The sequence below is a fragment of the Miniopterus natalensis genome, chromosome 16 (genome assembly GCF_054644295.1).
Source record: "Miniopterus natalensis isolate mMinNat1 chromosome 16, mMinNat1.hap1, whole genome shotgun sequence".
Classification (NCBI taxonomy): domain Eukaryota; kingdom Metazoa; phylum Chordata; class Mammalia; order Chiroptera; family Miniopteridae; genus Miniopterus; species Miniopterus natalensis.
The window spans coordinates 1,873,741-1,892,897 of NC_142096.1; the positions used below are offsets into that span (position 1 = coordinate 1,873,741).

Sequence of the window (19,157 nt, forward strand, 5' to 3'; positions counted from 1 at the left end):
AAGAAACTTTAGCAATAAAAATTAATAGCGCATCCGTTTATTGCCTTATGGTCTGCCGCTTATTGAATTAGTCCAGTTGCTGAGGGTAGAGTCATAAAGCTTAGCAAAGGAAAATGACAAATGACGTAAAATATATTTGTTTATGATCTTTCAATACCAAGAGGGGAATCAAATCTGTGACTTGAAAACCATTTTTCAAAAATATACCAGAATGCAGAATAAAAAGCAGTTTACCTCTACTCAGCAGGGTACGTGAGGACTGCAGGAACTCCCCACCACGCAGTTTTTCAAGGTGAAAGAAAATCCTTGTCAAGTCCTAGCAGTGAAAGGAAACGAGGGACAACGATTAATGCCACTGCGGGCAGGCAGAGCAAACCCGACGCCCCAACACTCCCCGTCGTAGGGAAGACGCTCGAATCTATCACCTCTCTGCATTCTGATTGCTGACTGGTGGTTTCCAAAGTACTGCGGGCCCATGTGTGTTTTTAAAATATGTTTTTATTGATTTTTAGAGAGAGAGGAAGGGAGAGGGGGAGAGAGAAACGTCGATGACAGAGAAACATCGATTGGCTGCCTCCTGCACACCCCCAACTGAGAATCGAACCGGCCACCTCTTGGTTCAAGGGCCGATGCGCAACCGCTGAGCCACACGGGCCAGGGCCTGCAGACCCACGTTTAAATGTGTGCAAATGTTTTTCACCATTGGAGTAGAATTATGGAAACTGTTGGTGAGCCACATAAACAGTGATGGCTCCTACTGCTCTTAAGCACATATACAATCTTTGGTTTCCCCAGTAGTCATTTAGCAAGTCCTAGATCAACACCACTCACACACTGTCCACACGGTCATGGGTGGGGGTGACGTTTCTAGCAGACGAAACATCCCCACGCAGAATGCCCCACTTGGGGGAGGGGAGTCAACTTGGATAACTACGCGGGTCCTTAACCAACCAACCAACCAACCAACCACAAACACAGACATCCTTCCCCAAAGTCTTTCACCTGGCCGACAACTCTTCAAAACTGTTTCTTTCTTACCTTGGAGTCGCAGGTTTCAGGGATCACAAATTGTGTCCCCTCTGACTTAATCTGAGGTCCCAAGTTCACCTCGTCTTAACTACAAGTCTAGCTTTTCTACCAGATATTTTGAGTCCTCATAGAATATCACGAATTCTAACAAAGCAGTGTCTACAAACAGTCAACTTTTTTGAAATGTTTTCAACCCGCTCCTTTATCTGTACTCTCATTGCCACTACCTTGGCCTCGGTCCCTTGTACTCCACTCTTCGGCTTTGAATTACCTCCAGGTCGGTCTCCCTGGCCTCAGTTTCCTTCCCCTCCCCATCAGTCATCCTGTCCCCACAGGCCGCCTGCCCCAAGGGGAGGGACTTTGTTTCTATCCTACTAAAAGTTTCCGGTGACTCACACAGAAAGTACTCAATATATATTAGTGAAATGACATTTTAAATGGTACTCAGATTGTCCACCTTGACGCTTTGCAAAATGAGAGGCAGCTAATAACTGAAATGCATCTTCCTGTTGATGTTAATTTTTAACAAATCTTGGAAGAGAAGGTCTGAATGCACAGAAATCTAACTACTTTCCTCATAAGGAGGGAAAGAGCATCCGTTCCTAAAATGTGTCTAAACAATATTCTAGCAATGCTCTTAGACCTTTAAAATGAGCTTTTAGTGACTTTTTTCTAATTTTATTTTTCAATGAGTTCATGGTTTGCTTAGTTTTACCTAAGGTTTTTCACAAACTGAAATTTCCCTTATATTCAAATGTTTCCTCCAAACCCCTGACTTTTTTCTGTAATATTTCAGGTATATCACTGTTAAATACAAGTACACACACATGTGCACATACACGCATTTGACACATGAATTAACCTTATAAACATAAAACTCACGCTTTGTGCTTTTAACAATATTCCATTTCCTTAGATAAGTATTTCTTAAAATTCAAAATTAGAGTAGTTTTACTAATTTTCAGGGTAAATTAGGGCAACGAGAATCCCTCATTAGAATTCTACATACATAAAACCCAAAATGGAAAAAAAATAACACTAAACAATTTAGTCTAGTAGCCAGTTTAATAATTCCCAAAGGAAATTAGGAAGCCAATTACTTGGGTACTATAAATCCCCCAAAAGCTAATCTCTGGCATAAAAATAGCAAAATCAATAATACTACACAGCAAGGATAGGAAGTCTTTTTTTAAAATTCCTTTTCTTCGATTTCCATGGTTCAGGTTAAGCCCGTCGCACATGATAGGTGTGTCGTTTTCTCTCTCTGACCAGCAGTGACCAGTTCAGCAGCAGACAGTGAGTTTTGTACGAGGTCAAAAACGGTGCGAATGGTTCTGTAAGGAAAAGCCTTTTTATCCAAGTTCGTTTAAGACATTTGCTCGCACAGAGGCAGGAACGGTTCCCCTTCTCCACACGAGCCTGCGCGAGGCCCCGAGTGCGAAGCGCGGTGGCCGAGGGACATGAGCGTCGTGAGCTCCAGCAGGTGCTACGGCTCGAGGGTGGGGGCGCTGCCTGGGGGATAGAAACCGAGGCCCGTCGGGCTCCCCTGCCCCTTCCCCCTTTTCCCACCATCCCTCAGACGGAAAGGGAGCTGTGGCTTCCCCGGTTCCTCCTGCCCATCCAAACGCTCCCTCCTGAGGCAGGGTCCTGCCTGCCAAACCAGGCCTGTCCCAGCCGAAAGAGGGAGAAACTTCCAACCATGATCCCAAACACTGGCCGGGTTCGCGAGGCAAAGCCTAGATGTAAACCCTCTTTGGATTTCAGAGCCTGACGTCTCTCCCTGGGTCCGGGGGTGCCCAGGGGAACTAGAGAGCAGGAGGCCCCAAGGTCAAAAGGGGCTCATAGGAAAAAGCAAGCTATGAACACTGCCCTAGATCCCAGGCCAACGCCCGGCTGCCTCTCCTCACACTCAAATGAACTCAACACCCATAACAGCGAAAGTCCCCCGACAGGAAGCACTGAGGAAAAGCGACAGAAACGGCCCCGGCGCCCGCCTGCCCTTCTCTGCCCTCCCACCCCGGCCCCGCATGCAGGGAGGGCTGCAGTCACGGCCAAGCCAAGGTCTCGGTCCCTCCTAAACCGCGGTCCAGCTTCCAACACTCAGTCCCAGGGTGGCTCAGTGGACCGTGTCCAGTCCCAGGGCACCAACCTGACACTCAACCCCAGGGTGGCCCAGTGGACCGTGTCGAGTCCCAGGGTGGCCCAGTGGACCGGGTCGAGTCCCAGGGTGGCCCAGTGGACCGTGTCGAGTCCCAGGGCACCACCTTGACACTCAACCCCAGGGTGGCCCAGCGGACCGGGTCGAGTCCCAGGGTGGCCCAGTGGACCGGGTCGAGTCCCAGGGTGGCCCAGTGGACCGTGTCGAGTCCCAGGGTGGCCCAGTGGACCGTGTCGAGTCCCAGGGTGGCCCAGTGGACCGTGTCGAGTCCCAGGGTGGCCCAGTGGACCGGGTCGAGTCCCAGGGTGGCCCAGTGGACCGTGTCGAGTCCCAGGGTGGCCCAGTGGACCGTGTCGAGTCCCAGGGTGGCCCAGTGGACCGGGTCGAGTCCCAGGGTGGCCCAGTGGACCGGGTCGAGTCCCAGGGTGGCCCAGTGGACCGGGTCGAGTCCCAGGGTGGCCCAGTGGACCGGGTTGAGTCCCAGGGTGGCCCAGTAGACCGTGTCGAGTCCCAGGGCACCACCCTGATTAGGAGAGGGGAGCAGTTAACACTGTGAATCAGCCTCACTCGATGTCCAGAATCGCAGCCCCTCTCCCTGGCCTGCCCATCGGAGCGGAGCCTGTTTCCATGGCTCTCTCCCTCCCTCCCGAGGCTCTCCCAGCAGAATCGTTTCTCCTGAGACCCGGGGAGAAGAGGCTCGGATTGTCTATTAGCTCGACCCCTTTATCTCCCTTAGAGAGACAAGTTTAATAAATCAGGACGCCCTCCTATCTGAGGCCTGCCCGCCACACTGCCTTATCTCCAGTTCAGGAGTGGACGGGCTGTCTGAACCCTGAGCGGCGACGTGGCCTTGACTCGCCTTTGAATCTCCAGGGGGAAATTCCCGGGAGCAGATTAAAGCCCCGTCTCACCTTTCTCGTCCCAGCTCCCAGGGGGATCGTCTCACATCCGGAATCGTCACAGGCTGAACGAAGGTAACAGGGACGCATGTGGGAAGCGGAGGGCAAGAGGGCGAAGGTCAAGGCCACTTCTCCCACCACCCTAGGATGGCCCGACGTTCCGTGGGGACTGGTTTTGAAAACAGTGACACCGGAGCAACAGTTTGCAGGGGTGGGGCTGGGAGACGCCCCCGTATGGGGTTCAGGGTGAATGGAGGGAAGAAAAGTTTACTCCTGGCCAGGGTGAGCTTGACAACTCGTTCAGGACGCCTTCGTCCCTTAGAACACCGATCACGGGACACCACAGGCCGGGGGCTTATGATCTCACTCGCAGGTAGACTCTAATGAACACAATAAGCTGACAAACATAGTGGAACCAGAAGCCTGGGTGCCTGGGACAGGCTGGCCGGTGCCCAAGGGCAGGGGCTGGGGGTGACTGGGTAAAGGGGAAGGACATAGCTGAAGAGCATATGTGCACAGCCCGTGGGCTCGGACAATAGCGTGAAGGCCGAGGGGGGGGCAGGCGGGGGGGCAAAGGGTGGGGGCAAGGGGGATTCCTGCAATAATGTCAACACTAAAAAAAAGTTAATAAAAAATTAATAAACTAAAAATAGACATTTGCTCCTCTCGGTTCTGGAGGCAGGGAGGTCCGATCCCTGGTGCTGGCGGACCCAGTGTCTGCGAGGAACTGTGTCCCCAGAGGGCTGTGGTCTTCGCTGTAACCTCACAGGAGGGAAGGAGCCAGGGCTCTGCCTGGGTCTCTCAGAGAAATCAGTGCTGCTCCGGAGATCTCCGCCCTCAGGAGCTACTCACCTCCAAGAGGCCCCGCCGCCCAATGCCATGAATTGGGGGTTAGGTTTCAACGTGAATTTGGGGGGGAGTAAACATTCAGCCCCCAGCAGCATATTGGGAAAGAGAGGCCCAATCTGCTAGGATAAGGTAGGCAACCTGGTCATGGTGCCAGGAGGGTCTGCGCCACAGCAGCGGGGCTGTCGAGTAGAGAGGCGCGTCCCCGGCTCCCGTCATTCCATCGAGACGCTTAAGCGTCTCAGCAGCTTTGTCACGGCCACCTTCTGACGATTATTCGATCTAGCCCTTGAAAGGTACTAATTCGTAAATTTTCTGGAAACACGTACCACTTTAGTGGCAAGTTTTACTTTAAGCACAGGTTCCCCCCACACATGTAGGTTGAGGTCACTGAAGGCCAGAGGGAGGTCTGAGCGTCACCGGACAACGCCAAGTGTCCCACCTGGTGTATAGGGGTACCTGGGGGGGGACAAAAGAACAGATAGTAGATAAGTAAATATAGGGCCCCCGTGGATACACACGCCGTGAATAATTACAAAGGCCCTGTTTATTGAAATACATTTCATTTTCAAAACTGAGCTGCCAGCTGGGACCGTGTGTACTCATTTTGGGGGGACGCCCTGTGGGAAACAGACATGGCAACGCAACGCTGCTTGTTGACTCCCATAAAATAGCAGATCTCATCTCAGGTGCTGACAGAGCTACTCGGAGAGTAACTGAAGGAAGAGCCAAAAAGTACGTATCCTCTGGGCCTGCGGTGTTCTGAATACTTGAGGATGATCAGGTCTGGGCCTGAAGAGAATTCCTCCGATGGCAGATTTGGCCACGCAGACCAAACCTCTTCCCCAGGCAGCGGCGAGGGTCTGCCAGGCCCCGTGTGGCCGGGAGTCGTGCTGAGCACAGTCCAAGGTCCCCATGGGCCACTGACGCAGCAGCCCCGGGAGCCTGTTAACTCAGAGCTGCTGTGGGAGCTGATGCAAAGCCAGAGACCTGTACGCTGGAGGTGCGGGTGCGGGTGTGGGTGCGTGTGCGTGTGTATGTGCATGTGTGTGTGCATCTGCATGTGCGTGTGCATGTGTGTGTGTGTGTGCATCTGCATGTGCGTGTGCATGTGCATGTGCATGTGCATTTGTAAATACAGGTTCACATAAGCGGCCGCAAGCAGAAGAAAGGGTCTTTATCACCTTTCCGTATAATACTTAGTAACTTTGGATAGCTTTTTTCTGGTTACAAAAATAAAGCAATGGTTAAGAAATTTTGGAAAATACAGAAAATCACAATTTAAAAAAAAAATCACAATGCCATAAACAAGAGAAAATCACTACTAATATGTTAGCATCTATGTCTCAAGATTTTCACCCTGGGATCATACCATGCACAGCATTTTATAAACCACGTGTGCCCATATAGGAATCGCCCCGAACCCCGCTGCCTGCCGTGGAGTACGAGCTCCTCCGCCGGCGTTAACACCCACGAGTGTTCCCGCCGCACAGATCGAAGGTCCCGCAATCACATTCCGGGTTCGTAAATGTGGGTTGTTTATATTTTGTTTTTCATTTGCTATTAAATATTAATGCTCTAATTCACAGCCATGATTACTTCCTTAGGGTAAATTTTAGGAGGAAAACTTACTAGATCAAAAGGTATCATTTAAAGTGTTTTGACACATTTCACCAGATTTTTCTACGCCCGTTGTGCCCCGTTAACTCCCCTCTACAACGTGTGCCACTTCCCGGAACCGCTGCCCACACTGGCTATCCTTTCTCCTCGGTGTTTCATATTTAACAACAAAAAAAGGGTAGATTTTTGCTTTCTTTAATCCAGCGTGAGGTTAAACCACTCCCCCGGTCTTCTGTCGTTTTGCGTTGCTTTGTAGGCTCGTGGTCTAGATATTTTGTTATTTAGGTATCTATTATTCCTTCTTCGATTATTTTTTGTAAGGGCTCTTTATTTGACGAGAATATTCACTATTTTGAAATAGTACAATATGAAGTTGTTTTTTATCGTGGTAAGAACATCCAGCGCGAGGCCTACCCCCTTAACAGGCTTTAAGTGTACAGTGCGGTGTTTTAATTGCAGGCGTGACGCTGCGCAGCCTCCTCTAGAACTTACTCATTTTGCAAAACTGAAATTACATTTTTTAGCTTTTATTCATAATATGTTGACATGCAAAGATTCCTGAGTTTTTGTGTAGGCGGCTGTGCCAATTACCATGGTTTTCATTCCTGTGGATTATGATTTGGGGCAGAGATCTTATTTTTTATAGACAATGATGCTTTCAGCATCACTAGGTAAAGAAATGGTTATTTTTCCTACTGGTTTGAAATTTTACTTTGTCGTCCATCAAGTTCAGACTATACTAAAAGCCTGTTCCTGATGTTTTGATTCAGCCCCATTGATCCCACTGTTGGGGATGTGGCGCCATCGCCCGCTGTTTTGATCACCACGGCCCTGTTTTAATATCAAGTATTTGGGGTGCCCGCGTAGCAAAAATGCTTCTGTTTTAACTTGATCTGACCCGATGATTTTTCTGTTTAGCCAGGCTTCTGCGGAGGCTGTTTCGCAGGAAGGTATTTAATTCTCCGCATTTCAAATACGCCGCCCCACCAAGAGGGCAGAAGTATCTACGGCCACGGGTAGATTGAAATCGCATTGTTCCTCCTTTTGTTATCTGTTGCTTGTGGATCTTTGGGTCCTTTCAGTACCGTTGTGCTGGTGCCCAGGAGAAACACAGGTGATTTATTAGATGTCAATGCTCTCAACGTCCTTGCACGTGACTTCTAAATCCGCTCCCCTTTTGAAAACACGAGAGGTCGCGCGTAACAGTTGGCCACGGGTGATTCACTGGCTCCGTCTTCTCGCAAAGCTGCTCCGCTCCCCACCCCACCCCTGCCCCCCCCCTGGGCCTCAACATCCACTAGAAAACACTGGACCTGGAAACCCCCCGGCTGAACGTGATCCGTGAAAATCGGGCGCAGGGAGCGCCACTTCGCTCCAGGCCTCCTGAGCAGCGTTGCTGCTTCCCACTGGCTCGTCCTCCCTGGGCCCGCATCTGTTTACAGCGTAGGCCTGGTCCCGACATAAACTGTCTCGCAAGGAAAGCAGACGTGACAGCAGCTGTCATTCGCTTGGTCTGTGCTTGTGCACACAACTCCCAAGTGGTTTGGTGGGCTCTCGAAATGCTTCCCGGGATCCGACACCACGGAGTCTGCGTGCCTTGGGCATGTGGGCGAACGTTAAACTAAAATCCAAAATATATGAATCAAATGGGGTTATTCCTTAGCTCGTTTTCTATATCAACATATTATAAACTTTTCTTTATCGACGCAATTTCCTTTAGAAACTTACTGATAAGAACGCTCCCTGTTTTACTCGCCTCCAGTCCCGGCGCAGTAGCAAGCCCTCCCCTGAGTTTTCACATAGATACTGTTGTTTCAGGACCCATGGCCTTGTGTCCCTTTGCCAGGGTTAGTCCCCAACAAATACTTCTTGTGAGCTGACTGAAAGCTCCATGATGTTACTACTCTAAGTGGACAGCGAGACATAGATAAACTATAATAAAAATAATCATATATACACATAGTGGCATGTGTTATTAAAAAAACTAACAAGGTGAAGAGAGTAGAGTAGAGTAGAGTAAAGTAGAGTAAAGTAGAGTAGAGTAGAGTAGAGTAGAAAGCAACGGTGGACCCAGAAAGGTGGGGTGGGACGCGTTAGCCTGCATGGGGAGGGAGGGTGTCTCCTGGGAGCTGACGTGTAAGCTGGGGCCCCACCGTGAGGACGGCCATGCAGACATACAACGGAATAGACACCCAGGCCCGGGGTGGCCCCAGGAGATGAGCTAGTCCTGCTCCGGGACGCTGAGGCACAGGGGTGAGAAGGAAGCAGGAGGACGCTGGTGCGCAGGGAGGCAGTTAGGACAGTACTGAAATATTCCAGGACAAAGGACGGGGCCCGGACCCAAGTCAGAGCTGTAGAGATGGCAGTGAGTCACCAAACTCCGAGATTCTTCTAGAGGTAGACCTGATGGCATTCCCTGGTGGATTAAATCTGAAGCGTGAGAAAATGAGCGGTGTCGAGAATCCTCAGATTTGGGCCCAAGCAGGCGGCTGGGTGGCAGTGCCATTCGCCGACAGGAGAGAAATCACGTTTGGGGCGGGGGCAAAATGAATTGTTCTGCCTTAGGCGTGTTGTGCTGAGACGTCTAAACAGAGGCTCTGGGGGGACAGCTCGGAGCTAAGAGGAGGCCAAGGGTGCAGGCGGGCGGCCCGTTTACCTGCGAGCCTAAGCTAGGCTTTCTCCGGATCTGAGGAGGGAAGTAACCCTACACGGGATGTTCGCTTTGTTTTTTTGCTTGCTCGCTGTGTTTTTTTACAACTGATTTATCCACGGGAACCTAGACCCATAAAGACGGACATCAACACTCTTACGTAACACGGCTTCTCGGTATTCACATTCTCTGCCCAGCAGAACCGGCTCCAACAACTGTGCGTGGGACCGTGATATGCTCAAGTTTTCGGAAATGATCGCCACTCCTGTCCTCTTGACCAGGGACTGGGTGGAGAGCCTGGCAATGAGAGGAGACGCAGGTGTGGCCCAGCATCAGCGCTACTAAATACGTCTTCGACAGCAGCGCCCGCGGCCGGCCAGGGGGATCGCTCCCCGGGAAGCCAACGTTTTTTCAGTCAGTGCCACGTCGGCTCTCACCTCTGTCGATGTTTGCAGTGAAGGTGAGCGGTTTGCTTTTGGCCCCGGGATACGCCGTTAGAAATGGAACACGCAGCCTGCACCGTGCCTGGGAGACGCACTTAGACATCTGCGCGTTTTGCGCGGTCTTCCCCGTGTGGCCGCCGACGGGGCCATCTCTCTTCTGCTTTGGCAGCTCCGCGGTAATACACAGAGCTGGCTCTGAATCACGGATTGCCAGCTGGAGGCCCCTCAAAGCGTTCCCCACCGTAATTCATTTCCTTTGGAGTCAGGGGTTATCGGCTCTCCCAAAATGTGAATTAATTATGCACTTACACAAAATGTCATCATCCTGGCACACTTGACATTTTTAATACGCATTCTATTCCTGTCATCTATATCAATGACAAATGACAGAATAAAGGCCTAGTTAAAAATTATATCATCCGAAGAGACATTTTCTATAATTATGGGCAATTAGAATTTGTAAAACATTTAAATGAATCTAGCTTTTTTTAAAAGTCCTGTAAGCTCCTAAGGAAACTAAAGCAGGCACCAAATACCCAATCTGTCCAGCGACGGGACCGGGCACTGGCCCGAGCCCTGGCACCCTCCCCACCTCGCCTTTGACGTTGGGCAAGCAACTCATTCTCCCCAAGACTGAGTCTCCATCACCAACACGAGAGGGCTAAATTAGAGGCTTTCTAAGATTTTTTTCAAGCAACAAATTCATTAAATCTTAATATTTGCTGGGTATCCACATGTCCAGAACTTGCTAGATGCTAAGTGGGACCCAGACACAGCACTTATCTTGAGTTGTTTGCAGTCTAGTTTTGTAAGAAATAGGAAAAACATAAAGAGCGCAAGAAAAGGCGATTGATAAGCAATCCTCAGGGCATTTGCCTGAGAATGCGGTCAGTCAGCCAGAGTCACGGAAGCGGAGGAAGGGGAGAGATAAGCAACGGAGCCTACGTGGAGGTTAGTAAGAGCATCCGCCTTCTCTGGTTGACCACAGCCAGCGGACGAAACTACATCCAATTCAATACGCGGTTATTGGACTCCTTCCACAAACTAGTCAACAGCTTACTTCAACATGCAATGTCCTGTTCCTGCTTCATTCTCTCACTGTCAGTTCTTCTACTGAACTTCGGGTCCCCAAGCCCTTTGGAAGGGTTTTCAGTCCTCGGTCCCCGGGCCCAGGAGGTGAGTCAGGGCTGCTGCGCAGACAGAGCGGGGCGGGGAGGGCTGGGTCCCCTACCCTGGCTTCATCCTCCCTGCCCCCTGCCTCTATCCCAACACCCCCGGTTCAGCTCCCTCCCGGGGGCCGTCCTGAGCACCCTGCCCCTGTCCCTCTTGCCCACAATCCATGGGACTGAGGCCCTCAGGCGGGAGAAGGCCTGGAAATCGCCCAGTCCTGCTTCCCCTCACCACCCACAGACACCCGCCCCGGGAGCACCTTCGGAGCACAGGGCCCAGTGCGGGTGAGGGGCGCCTCAGGGCGCGGACACTGGGGGGTCTCACACCAGACTGAGACTTTCCCACAATCAAACAGCATACATTTCCTCACTTATAAACTCCGCGCAGAGTTCCTATCTGCACATCTCTGCAAGATTCAACGTTTCGCTTGGAAAGTGGAGACGATAATAGTACCTACGTCATACAGTGTAATCAAGATTCTGTGAGATAATGTATGTAAAGTGCCTAATAGGTATATGGCCCAAAAATGGTAGCAATTATTGCTGCGATTTTAACTGTGGTTGTTACGATGGTAATGCAGTGGTTAATGTAGAGATTATATTATAATCTCTAAAAATAAACTTTGGAAGCACTTTTTAAATATCCATATCTGTCACCCTCGAAAAGCCTGTCTCAAAAATGGGGTTTAAAATAATGCATTTTTTTATATCTCTATGTGTATTTAAAGGCAAGTCCAATTATTTAAATATCTATAATATAGAAGTCATTCTTATTGGATCAAAATTATTTTTTAAGAAATAAGCGTCCATTCACTGGGTGTATGTGTTGAGTGTGCATTTGCTTAAAACATGTTTACCTCCAAAGATGTAAAGATAAATAACTAAATATTAAGTGTGCATTTGTATGGGTCAATACAAATTCTCCTAAAACAAACAGAAAAAAAAAATAGAAAATCTCGGCAAAGAAATGGAAACAATGAAAATTAAATAAGAATGATCGACCTGAAATATACGAGAAAAGGGGTAATAAACTTGGATGGTCTCAACAGCAGGGGCGGTGACAATTCAGGAAAGATCAACAGAATTTAGTGCGTATGAAAAATAGAGAGAAAATGAGGAGAGCCTTGGAGGCCTGGGGACAGTGACAAAGGTCCAACATCCATATCGTCGGAGTCTCAGGGGGCAAAGAGGAAGAGAGGGGCTGAAAGCGTCTTCGGGAAAATAAGGGCTCCCACGTCCCGAATTTGGCAAAAGACACAAACCTAGAGATCCAAGAAGTTATGTGACCCTTAATCAGGCCAAACTCAAAGAAATTCTTGACAGGACCCATCATAATCAAACGTCTGAACATTTAGACAAAGGAAAAAATTTAGAAAGCAGACAGAGGGAAGTGTGCGTTCCCGAGAGGACTCTCGTTCCAACAGTGGGTTTCTCGTGTGAAACTGCAGCGGCCAGAAGGAGGTAACTCAATTTCAATATTATGCTGTTGTTTTCTGAAAAACCAGCAAGAATCCATAGCTATCACTAAATGTGTAGATAAGTCTCTTACCTAGAAGCAAACTAGATCAAGTTTCAGAGAGAGAAGCGGCTCTGGGCAAACCAGCGGCTGTGGCTCTCCTGGAGGCCTCTCTCTGAGCCATCTCCTGGGTCTTCTCCGTGTGATTTTCTTATTTAAGGCACAGCCTACATATTAAGTAAGAAGAAGGTGTTCTCAATTTGAGAGAAATCTATCCAACCATTTCCACGATAGGCAGCAGCCATCGGAGAGAAGCCGAATTTTATTTATATAGATTAGTCAGAGTAGCAATCTCTAGCTTAGCGTTCCATGCATTTTGTAGACAGGAGCTCTGCACTCAGTGTACTAAAATCTTAATCTCCGTCTTATTATGCATTGCCTCTGGAAAAAAAAAAAGACAGTCGCCCTGGAAATGTACAGTGTTTAATTTTGTGGATATCCATCAAATATAGTTTTCAGAATTCTTTGTAAGATTAGAAACCCCACTGAAAGACTGAAAATACTCAGGATTTAAATGGTAGAAAACTAGCAAAAGAAAAAATAAGATTGCTGATTCTGGCTTCTTTAAAAGTTGCTGCAAATCTCGGATCTTGGCATTTCATTTGATTTATCCTATGTTTGTTTTATGTATGCAAAAATTATTTTGAAATGATTACGAGGCAGTGAGTATGTCAGAGACTAGAGGCAGTCTTTTAAATGCGTAAGGTATTCCAGCTGTGCCCGATAGGATATCCTTGAAGGAATGTAACTCGAAAATGGATTTTCTTATCACTCATGAAAAAGTAGACACTTACTCTAGTCTCAGTTTCTTTATCTCAAGACCCTTTTAATTGACACTGCGCCTCGCCTAATGAAAAGGCACCCACTGCACAGGCGCGGCCGTTAGAGTCATTCTGGCCCTGGCAGGACCGGCTGGCAGCAGGCCGCCGCGCAAACCTGATCGCTGGGAATCTTCTCATCCAAAGCCAGTCAGGCTCCTCAGCGCCGGGCTGAGCACAGCGCGTCTGTTTGCGTTACACTAACTTCCAGAGGACTCAGGATGACAGATAACGCAACTCGAGGGCGCCTTCATGCACTTCAGGTCTAGCTTTAAGAGCATTAGGTACTGTGATGTTTTTCTCTGAAATATATTTAAATACAGGAAAGGAGATGATGGTAAGTTTTACAGACTTTTTTTAAAAACCTTTACTTTTTCCTTTATTTAAATCACTTTTTCTTTTTCAATTACAATTGACGTATAATATCATATTAGTTTCAGGTGTGCTCCCCAGTGATTAGACATTTACATAACTAAGCGACCACCCCGATTAACCTCGTGCCCACCTGACACCACGCACAGTTACTAGAATAGTATTGACTGTTCCGCTCCCTGTGCTGTTCTTCACGTCCCCACGACTATTCTGTAACAACCAATTGGTACTTCTTTTTTTTTTTTAAGTATGTCTTTATTTATTTCGGAGAGAGGAAGGGAGAGAGAGAGAGAGAAACATCCATAAGGACAGAGTCACTGATGGGCCGCCTCCTGCATGCTCCATGGACGTATTCCCCAAGGAGTATATTTCACCGCACGGTGACGCCTCGCATCAAGCAAATGCCATTTCTATAAGTTAGTTTTTTGTTTATTTTACTTGGGTTCAAAATTTTTAAAGTTCAAGTATAAGAAATCCATAAGGTAAGTCAGGGAGCTACTGCAGAAATTAAGTAAGAAGAAGTGGCCATACCTTGGGTTCATGGGACTGCTGGGTGAGGTCACGAGGGTTGAGCAGAGGACAGCGCTGGAGGCTCCAGTCACGTGGATGGTGCACCTGAGACGGAGCAAAGAAACGCCTGTGGGCAATCCAAGGCTAGAGAGAGAAACAGAGACAGAGAAAGAGAGACAGAGACAGACAGACAGTCAGGGACAGGGAGACAGAGACAGACAGACAGAGACAGAAAGGAGACAGAGACAGGGAGACAGAAACAGGCAGAGAGAGGCAGACAGAGACAGGGAAAGAGAAAGTGAGAGATACAGGGACAGAAAGAGAGACAGACAGAGGTAAATAGCTGAAATTAAAATATATGTAGGACATAAAATGCATATCATTTAAATATACAAGTAAATCTTGAGTTTATGTGAATGTGTAGCTGCATCTTTGGCATATCTAATACTATAAATTCTTAGGCTATAATCATTCCCCTTCCCGTTTGAATCTCTATTACCCTTTACACAAACCGCATCTTACATACTTGACCCAGATAGTGGAAATAAGCAAGAAAGAGTATGTCTACTCATTAAAACGATTCATGCTCCATTTTGAATAAATGTGCTACCCATTTTCCAGTGATTCCTATAAAAATAAAGATATTCTACCGTCTTAAATTCTAAAATAGCTAAAAAATAAATAAGAAAGCTCTTAGTAATGAAATAACAAATCAGTGGTTAAGCAACATAAAATAAAAATATTTTAGAAAAAATCCTTAATTTTTTCTCAAAATAGTAGTATTTGCCATTTAATTTATTTGCTGAATTCCAACTACTTTTCTACTTAACTTGATTTGACAGAGGAACTAACGATATAAATAGGAACTAGTGATATGAACAGCAGTCTCCTTTAAAAGAAAATACTTGAGAATCTCCTGCCAGTGTTCAGAAAGTCAGAAAAACAAGAGAAAAAAGTTGTTACCCTGAATCTAGCAGCTGAATTAATTTTGTTTATAATTTCTCTGCTGAAAGAGAAGCTCCAAATGTAGCCCACACCTTGCAGCCTCTGTGGTCCCTCATTCCCTCTTTCCAGGAAAAACAACAGGGTTCGCGTGCACTGATTCTTCTTTTTTCTCACTAGAATCTCGCGCAGCTCACTGTTCACGGCTTAATTATCCACGGCTCTATAACTTTAAGAAAACCTAACTCAATTTAGGAAGTTTAAATGTATTCCAAATCAGCCTGTAGCACTTGCAAAAAAAAAAAAAAATTAGCAGAATAAAAGCTATCAAGGGCAAAAGTTATCCTGCAAGAAGACCCTCCTGAAAATAGAGAGGAGCCTCGTTTAAAATGACGTCTGGAGGCTGGAAGAGAGACCTGTCACTCCTGGGTCACCCGGTGCATCCTGCTGGTCCTACCGCAAGAGACACGCGGGCACCTCCTGCGGGAAGGAGAGGCTCCCTCCGGCCTGGCACCCGCCAGCCGACCCGGGGCTGCTACAGCTCGGCCAGTGAGGTCACTGTGCGTGGACCTTTCCCAAGAAGGGGCAGCACCACCCCTAGGCCAGGTTCTCTCTCTGTCTCTGTCTCTCCCTGTCTCCGTCTCTCCCTGTCTCCGTCTCTCCCTCTCTCCGTCTCTCCCTCCCTCCGTCTCTCCCTGTCTCCGTCTCTCCCTGTCTCCGTCTCTCCCTCCCTCTGTCTCTCCCTGTCTCTGTCTCTCCCTCTCTCTGTCTCTCCCTCTCTCTGTCTCTCCCTCCCTCTGTCTCTCCCTCCCTCTGTCTCTCCCTCTCTCTGTCTCTCCCTCCCTCTGTCTCTCCCTGTCTCTGTCTCTCCCTGTCTCTGTCTCTCCCTCCCTCTGTCTCTCCCTCCCTCTGTCTCTCCCTCTCTCTGTCTCTCCCTCTCTGTCTCTCCCTGTCTCTGTCTCCCTCCCTCTCTCTCTCTCACAAACATACACACCCCCTCGTCCCTGTTAATAGAAACTGACGGCTCCACCCGCATTTTCTGAAATAAAAAGAGGAACCACTGTGTTGACTCTGGCTCTCTTTGGAGCAGAGCCCTCCCTTGGTTACGCAACGACGGAAAACCCTCGCTTTGTTTCCCGCGGTGGTGGCCTCCGCGACCTGCCGAGCCGTCACCCTGCCCCTCCTACTGCTCCGAGTCTCAGTCCTCACAGTGACCTAGGAGTCAAGCGGTGTCACCCCCATTTTACAGACGAGGAGACTGATGCTCAGCAAGAGTGAGTAAGGGCCCCGGGCCCGCGGCCCTCAGGCTTCGCCAGCTCGCGCTCTCCTTTGTAACCTGCGGCGTCTTCACTCCGCTGGGTGCTGCACGGATGGGGTCGCCCGCTGGGTGCTGCACGGACGGGGTGGCCCGCTGGGTGCTGCACGGACGGGGTCGCCCGCTGGGTGCTGCACGGACGGGGTCGCCCGCTGGGTGCTGCACGGACGGGGTCGCCCGCTGGGTGCTGCACGGATGGGGTCGCCCGCTGGGTGCTGCACGGATGGGGTCGCCCGCTGGGTGCTGCACGGATGGGGTCGCCCGCTGGGTGCTGCACGGATGGGGTCGCCCGCTCAGCCGTCACCTGGCTGCAGAGCTCGCGGGGAAGGGGCGGCCGGCTCTGGCACAGGGACAGTCGAGCTCTATTCCTCTTGTCCACGAGCGGACTCCTTTTACGAGACTTTCAGTTCCTACTGTGTTACGGCTCCTCAAAAGTTTCAACAACAGGTCACGGAGCAAACGCAATGATTAGCAGCCGTGTCCGGGCGCCCAGCTACTCCGAGTTCAGTGAGAAATAATCAGTGGGCTCTGTCTCCTCCACGGGAACCGGGACGCGGGAGGCTTCACGCAGCCGGCGAGTAGGGAAGAAACGCCGCGGAGCCAAGCTCAGTTCATTGAACGTCCACGGAACGTTGAGAGAGTTCAGGAAAAGGGCATTTCCCACGTTTTATCTCCCCGTGTTTAATGAAAATCCACCTATTATGAGTGCACGGAAAAAGAAGAAATAAAAGAGAATTATCGTTTTTATTTCTACTTGGGAGCTCGTCCAAGCACTCGAGGGGGCCGGGCGGAGGCGGGACGCGGAGAGCGGGTTGAGAGACGGGGGAACAGCCTCCGGCTCCCAAATTAAACTGCCCTTCCTGGCGGCACGGTTTCGCCCTTAAAGTAAATTTTGAAATAGGGAAAGGTTTCCTTCAATTCCCAGGACTCCCGTTGTGAGCTTTCTCTCTTCTGTCTCTCCCACGGGGCGCCCCACTCCGTTCTCCCTTGGGTATCCAGTGCCCAGGTGAACAAAAAAATAAATGCACTTAAATGTGTTCCACTCAGCTTTGGTGGGATGTGGCACCAGCGTCTGAAACAACCTTTACTTCATCGGCGATAAAAGTCGATAGGTGAGAGGAACAAAGTCTTGAGGATGAAACTTGGGGAAGGGCAGCTGGGTTTCTGAAAAGCAAGGCCAGTTTTAGCTGCTCCCTCTTTCACTAAATTACTTTTTTTTTTTAACCCTCACCCTAGGATATGTTTCCTATTGATTTTAGAGGGAGAGGAAGGGGGGAGCAAGAGAGAAAGAAACATCGATCGGCTGCCTCCCCATAGGCACCCTCAGGGGGAATCGAACCCGCAACTTTTTGGTGTTGGTGATGCTCCAACCAACTGAGCCACCCAGCCAGGGCTGAATAATTACATTTTTAAACCAAATTTCCTGTAGCACAGTATGCATAAATACTATTCTGCCTTTTTTTTTTTCACACATTCACTTGCTGACAAATATATAATGCTATAGAGAAATTTTATTTAATTTTTTTCATCGCCTATACATATGATACCCTAGATGTGTATTAGCAAGAGAAAAGGGAAAGAGGGAGGAACCAAGGAGTCCAAGGGAAGGAAGAGAGAGCAACTGAGTTTTTAATAGGAAATGATGCTTTCGAGGGCTTTCATTGTTAAAAAATACTAAACGCCACCACCCTTCCCCCTGGGAGCCCCAGACCCTAAAAACATAACAAGGGTAGAAACCTGATAGGAAGAGCTCTTGTTGGCTGGAATAATTTTCTGGATGTCAGGCCGCAACGCAAAGGCGAGTGGATAAAATCACGGAAAAGGCATGTTACTGATAGAACCCTGGCAACCAACGTGGGTGAAATGTTGAACACAGAGGTAATCTCAGAGAGCATCCTGTCTAATCCTCAAACTGACCATGGATGGAAGGAGGGAGGGTGAAGAATTTATGCTTAAAATGATAAAGATCTGTTCAAGAACAAATAGCTAGGGTGTTGCTGCGTCAATTCTAGAATCCACATTTCATTCCCAGTCCAGAATTTTTCCCCACAGCTCACTAGGATTCACTCTGTTTCAACGATCGGACCCAAACACACTCATTTTCCAGCTGCATTCTCTGGAGATGTTTGGCAGGCCCCACATCCCAAACCAGGCGTCAGCACCTCTGTGATGTCTGACCTCCGCACAGAAATAAAATGTCAATACCACACACACTGGTCATTGCTCTGCCTACTCTGAGATCCAATCTCTACCCTTTCATTGCTCTGCCCTGTGTATCAGGGGAATTAGCCCATCAAGACCCAGCCTCCCTTGCCAGCTGGTTGCCATCTAGGTTTGGCTAATGAAGGAAAGGGCAGAGATTGGAGGGTGAGAGGAAGGGAGGGACACTGTTGTTTCCACTGACTTCCCCTTTCCCCGGCCTAGGGTGGCATCGTTAACTCTCTGCCCCCGTAACTCCAGCCCACTCCCGTCAGCTCATCCCTCCACAGAGGGGCTCCCACAAGACTGCTCTCACCAGGCTCCAGCTCCCACCTAGATCCTGGGACTGGGAGCTCTGCTACCAGCGTCGCCCCCTGCTGTCCCCCGGCGTCATTGGTAACAGTTGCTTCCTGGTCTAGTATCCTGGCTGCCTCACCATTTCTGGTTCAGCTTCTGAGGTGTCCATTTCGGTTGGAAATGCTTAGAGAGTGTGCTGGTTCTTGACTGGACCATCGTGAGTCTCAGTTGCTGAGCTTTCTTCCTTTAAGACATCCCTTCCTCGGCCACTGCTGTGTCCTCTCCCCCTTTCACACCCTTTCCTAGCCCTCAGTCCCCAAAGCAGAGCCTTCGCAAGGGAAGGTCTGCACAGAGAAGCAAAGCGGATACTTGAC

General features: G+C 49.1%; 1 long non-coding RNA gene across 1 annotated transcript; it reads right to left on the reverse strand.

The window, feature by feature from the left end:
- Window positions 1-12,574: 12,574 nt before the first annotated feature.
- On the reverse strand, window positions 12,575-14,177 carry LOC148091323 (uncharacterized). Its single transcript, XR_015715754.1, has 2 exons — window positions 14,052-14,177; window positions 12,575-13,450 (listed from the first exon to the last, which is right to left on the reverse strand). It is a non-coding gene; the product is annotated as an uncharacterized LOC148091323 (long non-coding RNA).
- Between the last annotated feature and the right edge of the window lie 4,980 nt (window positions 14,178-19,157).